This window comes from Aotus nancymaae, unplaced genomic scaffold, assembly GCF_030222135.1.
Source record: "Aotus nancymaae isolate 86718 unplaced genomic scaffold, 86718_ANA_hifiasm-v0.15.2.pri h1tg000079l, whole genome shotgun sequence".
Lineage (NCBI taxonomy): Eukaryota > Metazoa > Chordata > Mammalia > Primates > Aotidae > Aotus > Aotus nancymaae.
The window spans coordinates 2,206,006-2,213,751 of NW_026988494.1; the positions used below are offsets into that span (position 1 = coordinate 2,206,006).

The 7,746-nt window shown below is 44.4% G+C and overlaps 1 pseudogene; it reads right to left on the minus strand.

The window, feature by feature from the left end:
• Window positions 1-625: 625 nt before the first annotated feature.
• Window positions 626-5,903, minus strand: LOC105733501 (G2/mitotic-specific cyclin-B1-like; annotated as a pseudogene).
• Between the last annotated feature and the right edge of the window lie 1,843 nt (window positions 5,904-7,746).

Genomic DNA, 7,746 nt, shown 5'->3' on the forward strand with positions numbered 1-7,746 from the left:
AGTGTTGTTTTATTGTTCTATTTAACCAAAACACAAAAACAAAATGAAAACTGGGCTTAGAATATAAAGTTCTTATTTTTTTTAAAGTGAAAGTTTGAAAAGATACTAGCTAATGTTGCTAACTTAAATAATGACAAAAGTAAATCACTTAGAATTACGGCAGAATCACCAGAAGAAACAGAAAACATGGGGACTAGGGATGAGGTGGTAAACTTTTACTTTAAAGTAGAACTACGCAGCAGATTGTCTGTGATGACTTGGTTTACATGCAGTATGTCCTATGGAAGTAAAGTTTTCAAATACCTCCATCATCTTCAGTATCGTGTATTAATAAAGTAAAAGCCAGGTACATAAAATAAGAACCAAGTATATAACATATACATCAACTGGGTCCCCAGGTAAATCAAAAGCAGTTTTAAAAAATATTCCCCACCATACCTTTTAGACAACTTTTCTGTTACCCTGTGGTAGGAAGTAAGTACATTAAAATGAGTTAAGCTATAAAAAAGTAAAAGGGGTCACAATCTGTACATATTACTGTTGCGTTTATTTACAGTAATATGTACAGATGGCACATGATGCCAATTTTATTTGTCAATATAGTACTCGAACTCAAGTTTATAAGTTACAACTTTGCCATAGCCTTGGCTAAATCTTGAGCAAGTGCAGAATTCAGCTGTGCTGGAGTGCTGATCTTAGCATGCTTCAACGTGGCATACTTGTTCTTGAGAGTCATGTGCTTTGTAAGCCCTTGATTTACCATGAGCACGGAGTGCTACATTCTTAGCCAGGTGCTACATAACCGGAAGAAGGGATTCTGCAGTATACGACAGGTAATGCTGTAGAGTTGGTGTCCATTCACCATTATCCAGAATTTTCAATGCTAAGCAAAAACTCCTGCTGCAATTTGAGAAGGAGGAAAGTGAACCGTATCATAGTCCAACATAGTTAGTTCCATCAGGTATTTGGTCAAAGTATGTTGCTCAGCATCGACCTCTTCAATCGTAGATGCTCTCCAAAGGAAGCACAAAGGCAGAGGCTGACCCAGACCAAAGTTTAAAGCTCTTAGAATCTTCATTTCCATCTGTCTGATTTTGTCCTTAAAGTATTGTCAGTCACAAAAGCAAAGTCACCAATTTCTGGAGGGCACATTTCTTCATATTTGCTTGCAATAAACATGGCAGTGACACCAACCGGCTGCAGCATCTTCCTGGGCACACAATTATTCTGCATGAACTGATCAAAAATGGAGACAGTTATGTACATGGTCTCCTGCAACAACCTGAATTGCATTTGAACCTGTACTAGCCAGTCAGTTAGGATGGCTCTTGTGTTTCCAGTGACTTCCTGACCCAGTAGGTATTTTGGTCTGACTGCTCACTCTTCCTCAAGTTGCCTCAGATAAGCATAAATATCTTTCACATATTCAGTACAAAGGTTTGGATTGGTGCAATCTTCTGCACCCACATCATTTACTGCAAGAAATACATCAGAGAAAGCCTGACACAGGTCTTCTTCTGCAGGGACACATCCAGATGTTTCCATTGGGCTTGGAGAGGGAGTATCAACCAAAATAGACTCAGGAAAAAGTTCTTCTTTAACAGGCTCAAGTTCTGGCTCCGGCACTGGCTGGGACACTGGCACTGGCACCAGCATAGGTACCTTTTCCACAGGTTTTGGTAGTTTTTTAGCAATAACTTTTCCAGTAGCTTAAGGTTTTGCTTCTTTTTTCATAGGCATTTTGGAGCTGTGTTCACTGACTTTGTTACCAATGTCCCCAGTAGCTTTTTTGGCCTCAGTCCAGGCTTGGAGGTTGTAGCAAGGGCCATAGGCAACCGCTTTGCGCCTGCCATACTGATCTTCACCATACTTTCAGCATTAATTTTCGAGTTCCTGGTGACTCGGAGCACGATGGCTTCCTCTTCATCAGGCAGCAGCTCGGCAGGGAGAAGCAGAACACTGGAGCCCCGACCAGCCGAGGACCTGCACCCACCAGGGACCAACAGCCATTCCTCTGCAGCACGCTGGGCTTTTTTTGTTTTTGTTTTTGTAGAGACAGAGTCTTGCTATGTTGCCCAGGCTGGTCTTGAACTCCTTGCCCCAAATAATTCTTCTCCTGGCCCTCCCATAGTACTGGTTATAGGTGTGAGCCACTGCACCCGGCCAATTCTTTTTGGATGGATCGTTTATCTACATGTTTCCCTTGCAGTATGGTTCCTGCTTTCCACTGCCTCAACTCCCCTTCCTACACGAGTGACACCAGGCCCACTTTCTTTTCCCTCTTGACTCTCTTCTCAGTATCTATTTTTTTTTTTTTGTGTGGAGACAGGTTTTCACCATGTTACCCAGGCTGGTCTTGAACTCCTGAGCTCAAGTGATCTGCCTGCCTGGGCCTTCCAAAGTGCTAGGATTACAGGTATGAGACACTGTGCCCGGCCAGTATCTGAATTTTAAAGGCCTTTATGTAGCTCAACAGAGCCAGCCTCCACCTCAGTTGTGTGCCCACATAGTGGACACATCAGGGCATGGAGGCCTTTCTTGGAGTGCCCAGATCACATCTGTTCCTATCTGGCTCCAGTGGAGGCTAGTGGTTCTCAACCCTAGCTGCACATTTAAATCATGGGGCAGCTTTTGAAAAAAACGAATGCTAGGGCAACTGGAGCTGATTATTGAGTAGTGATGGTGGGCGAGGGAGCACTGGAGAGCTGTGTTTTTTAAGGCTCTCCAGGTGGATCTGATGCATAAGCCAACATTGAAAACAACCACTATTGTAAAGAGACCAGGATAGGTCAGTGTCCTTAAAATAGCTCCTGGCCACTGCTGGAGCTTGGATGGGGGCTATGATTCTATAAGGGGAGTGGTGTGAGTAGGGTATGTTTGGGTTAAACTTCTGAAAATTTGGAGAACTGCTGCCTAATGAGTGAATGCTGAGGGTCCCCTGATGGTCAATAGTTGTCAGCAACATGGACACCCCAGCTTTGGGGGCGCTGTGCTGAAGGAGGTGAAAGGCAGAAGAAATAGAGAAGAAGGCAAAAAGAGGCAGAAGCCACGCGCTCGGTAATGTATCTCATGACATCTGTTCCCACGGGGCCTGGCATGTCTCTGTGCCAGGTAGGCATTAAAGGAGGGGTTCCTGCCTTACTGTTCAACATGCACACAGCAGGGCACAGGCCAGCCTGTGTTGGGAGGATATGTGGAAATTTCAGAACATTATGAGCTGCTGGAAAGGTTACAGGGGTCTGTTTTCCTTCCCGAGCCCATCGTGGCGGCCTTTGCAGGTACAGAGCCGCCTCATTTATCTTCCACTGTCAGGAGAGTACCGTGTTCCACTTAAGTGAATTTCCTTGAAATCCCAAGCTGCTTCTTTCTAAAGCCAGAATTTCATTTATTTTAGCCATTCTGAATGGGAGACTTTCTAAAATGCATTCTACACCTCCTCACCTTCTTAGATACCCATGAGAATTTAACTCTTTCTGCATGACCCTGACTAATTTTTACGGCCACCCAGCACCCACAACGCCTCTCCTCACTTAACTTTGTTTATTTCCTCTGTTTTGGGGCTATCAGCTGTCAATGCTCATTGCTGTGATTGAGCTTTATCTAATGCTTTCCTCTTCCTCCTTCTGTAGGTCTTCTACATGCAACGTCCATTTGCTGTGACTGGGAGATCAAATATCTGAGGTTGTTAGACTTTTATGTTAAGCAAGTGTGAGGAGGCCTGGAATGAGTTCCTTGGTTCTTCTTCCAAGCAATGCAGCCCATGAATTTGGTGTAGGATTATGAAACAGTTATTTCGGGTATCCAGAGCTTTCCCTGCTTGCACATCTTGGAAGTTACTAGAAGTCAGATTTCAAGATAAGTGGGGATGATGCTGTAGTGGGTTGGAAGATCAGTATAAGTATTTTCCTGACTGTTCGTTTTCAGGAATGTCATGTGTCTTATCCAACTAGCTGGGCACCTGCAGAGGAAATGTTATTGTCTTCACCTGCCAGACTACCTGTCATTAGGTTTTTTTGTCTGCAGGTTTCATGAGTCTGGACTTTGTGTGACAAAGGACCCTCCCACATGGAAAGAAACGAAGATCAAAAGCCCCTTCAGGAATATGTCCAGGTCTTCGGACTCTGAGACAGGGCCCCAATTTGAAGACCTGTCAGATTCAGACAGATACAGTGACATTTGGAAAATAATTTGAATTACCAGAGGACCAGGGATATTGGATGGCCGGCAAAAATGTCTCCCCACACCTGCTGTCAACACCGATCAACCACCAGTCCAGTGTTCTCCTGAGAGGAGCATTGCCCTCACCTACATTTTGGTGTCTTGTGAAGTTACAGCATTTGGGCTGGCAGCCTGAGTATGCTGCTGGGAAGACTAATAGCCTGCAATTAGGATCATCTGCAGGGAAGATTCCAGGGTTTAGAGAATCCAGCTCTGGGGTGTTTACCTTCCCACCAAAGCCTGGGGCATGAGTGTCATCACCATTATGAGGAATTACCCATCGTCACCCTATGTTGGCACTCTTCTACGAGCAGGGTGTGGTAAGTCCTGTTTTAAAGATTGAAAACTGAGCTCACAGATAAGGTATCTTTCCTGAGGTCAGGCATCTGGAAACAGATGGAGCTGAGCTCAGAACTCAGGACTATGGACAAACTCATGACCCTTGCTTCCGCTGTGATCACAGCCTGGCTGCAGCTCTGTGTATCCACAGTCTACTCAAATGCTCTTACCTCCTAAACTTTTCCCTGGAATTACAGGGAGATGGGAGTCTGGAGCTTGTTAGGATAATGGCAGGCCCTGGAGGACAGAGATCAAGGCCAGCTTTTCACACAGACGGGGCAGGCAGCCAGCTCTGTGGTGTGCAGGGGTGCTGACGTGTCACTCGTGCCCTGGAGGTACTACTGCTTATCTCATCTGGGATGCCTGAAATCCTCCAGTTAGAGTTGGAATCCTTTAGCTTTGAGGTTTTTTCCAAGGTAAAAATATATAAATAACCCGAGAAAGGTGCTACTTTACGCTATAATACTTCAAGTTACGTGCATCTCAAAGTAAACAAGTTTCAAATTTTTTCTTGAGAGCAGATTTTTCCTGGAGCACAGGCAAAGTGTGAGCACTACATGTTTACATTGTCCACTGAGGGATGAAATGGGGTACAGAGCAGCAGCCCGGAGGCACTAAGTCCACATTTATTCCCTCACAGCTTCATCTGAAATTGCACACAGTGGTGAATTTAGAGATCAAAAGCTACGCTATAAAGTGCATACTTCATACATCTCATTGGAAGCTCAGAAGATAGTACAGTAGATGTGTGGTTGGGATCCAATCACATCTTTGATTGACACTTTGGGAGCCATAAACAGAAATCCTGCCCATGCCATCTTGCTTAGCCTCCTATTTCCTGGGCCTGCCATGATCTTCTTGAAACTTAAAGAAGTCTTCTAGTACTTGTCAGCACCTGAGATAAAGTTCAATGAATGCTCATTCGGTATTAACCATTCCATCCCAATACATGTTCACATGGGTGGATGAATGGAAACTCTTGCAGGACACACGTGACTCCATGTGCATTCAAGCAAATGCCCAGCACACAGGGCTGGGAAGAGGAAAACACTGTCTTGCACTCACATCCTTGTCAGCCAATGCAGAGTCAGCAGATAGAACCACCTGGCCCCATAGACAGAGCCAAGAAGACTTCTCTGGCATTCTTCAAGTCTCAAGTCAAGAAGGACACCTCCATCCACCTGGTAAATGAAACGGAATGACTATAAGCCCTCAAGAAATCGTGTTGTCCAAAAATATAAACCTTCTGTGTTAACACCTTGCCTCGCCATAACCCTATACCCACACTTCTCCAGACATCTCAGCCCCTTTCCCAATCATGTCTCCACTCACCTTTCCAGCCTCATCCCCACTTCTCTGCAATGGACCCCTCAATGCTAGTCACACTGGTCTCCTAATTAGCTCTAAACACACAGAAGAATTTGCACCTCTTCATCTTTGCCAAAGCAGTTCTTTCTGCCTGGAAACCCCTTTACCCTGGCTGAGCCACACCCTTGTATGGGTCTCAGCCTACAGTGGTATTTACTTTCTAAAATCTCATGGCACTCGTGGTCTGTGCCAGTCACCTAATACAGTAATGTGCTTTATAATGATGTTTCACTCAGCAACCAGCCGCATATACTATGGTGCTCCCATAAGATTATAATGTTGTATTTTTTTTTTCTGAGATGGAGTCTCATTCTGTTGCCCAGGCTGGAGTGCAGTGTTGCCATCTCAGCTCACTGCAACCTCCACCTCCTGGGTTCAAGCGATCCTCCTGCTTCAGACTTTTGAGTAGCTAGGATTACAGGCATGCACCATCACGCCTGGCTAATTTTTGTATTTTTAGTAGAGATGGGGTTTCACCATGTTGGCCAGGATGGTCTCGATCTTTTGACTTCATGATCTGCCTGCCTTGGCCTCTCAAAGTGCTGGGATTACAGGCATGAGCTACCGCACCCGGCCATATAATAATGTATTTTTACTGTGCTTAGATACACTTATACTTACCATGGGGTTACTTGCCTACAGTACTCAGTACAATGACAACCTGTATAGTGCTGTACAGGTTTGTAGACTAGGAGCACTGGGCTATTCCACATTGCCTAGGTGTGTAGTAGGCTAGACTATTCAGGGTTATGTAAGCACACTCTATGATGTTCCCACAATGATTAAATCACCTAATGAAGCATTTCCCAGAACATAGCCCTGTCCTTGAGCAACACATGACTGTGCTTGAGATTTGCCACGTTGATTTGGTTACTTTGAGGAAAAGGTCTATATCTTACGTGTCTCATCTGATCTGATGCACTTAGCATGGTGCTCACACCCAGAACTTGCACTATAATGATATTATGGTAAGGTTTCTAAGTCAGTGAAGCCTTAGTATTCCAGGAGGTTTTAGTATGTGTTTTATGAAACACAGGTTCTCTGGTAACGTATGTTAGGAAAGCACTAAGTTAGATTAAATATGTTTCTTTTCTGTAGGACTTCTCAGAGTCTATACAACATGCAGAATTTTCTACTTGTTCATTTGACTGTGAGGCCCTTCCTACGGCCCTGTTCACCTCTGTGCACACTCTCAGTGGTGGGTTGGAGACAGCTGGTGCCAGCTTGTGTGAGTCAATTGTTAAATTTTCAGGAACTTTGCAAGCCAGTAGTTGTCATGTTGGTACCTTGAAATTGGCCCATAGTGGAAGTATTTACACCAAAGAAATCGTAAAATGCATTACCTTCTTTATTATTTTTACTGCTGGTGTCCCAAGGAAAGCAGACAAAGCCTGGTCCTTCACCCCAAAGAGCCAGTCATTAAACATTTGTCAGTACGTTACTGACATTAGGTGGGCCCTATTGGTGACTGGCTGCTGGTAATTATTGCCTCATACTTTAATTTCACTAAGGAAGATGTCTTTTTCAAGCATCATTTTCCAGAATCGATGATCCATTTGTAAAGTAGATAACTAATTCCCAGTGTGGTTGGTTTTTAATCTATTAATTAGGGTTGCTTTAAAAGAAATCTTATCTGTAGCCAAGAGAGCCCAGTATTTCCCCCATTTCAGAGGGGGAAGGTGATGCCCTGAGCGTTGTGTTCTCTCAGTTGCTGTAAGGCAAGCAGGCGGTGTTCAGGGTGGGTACCTGCTCTGGTTATTGAAACTGATGTGTGTGTGTGCCCAGTGGGAGCTGACATTTCAGGAAACAAGGTTAGGGACT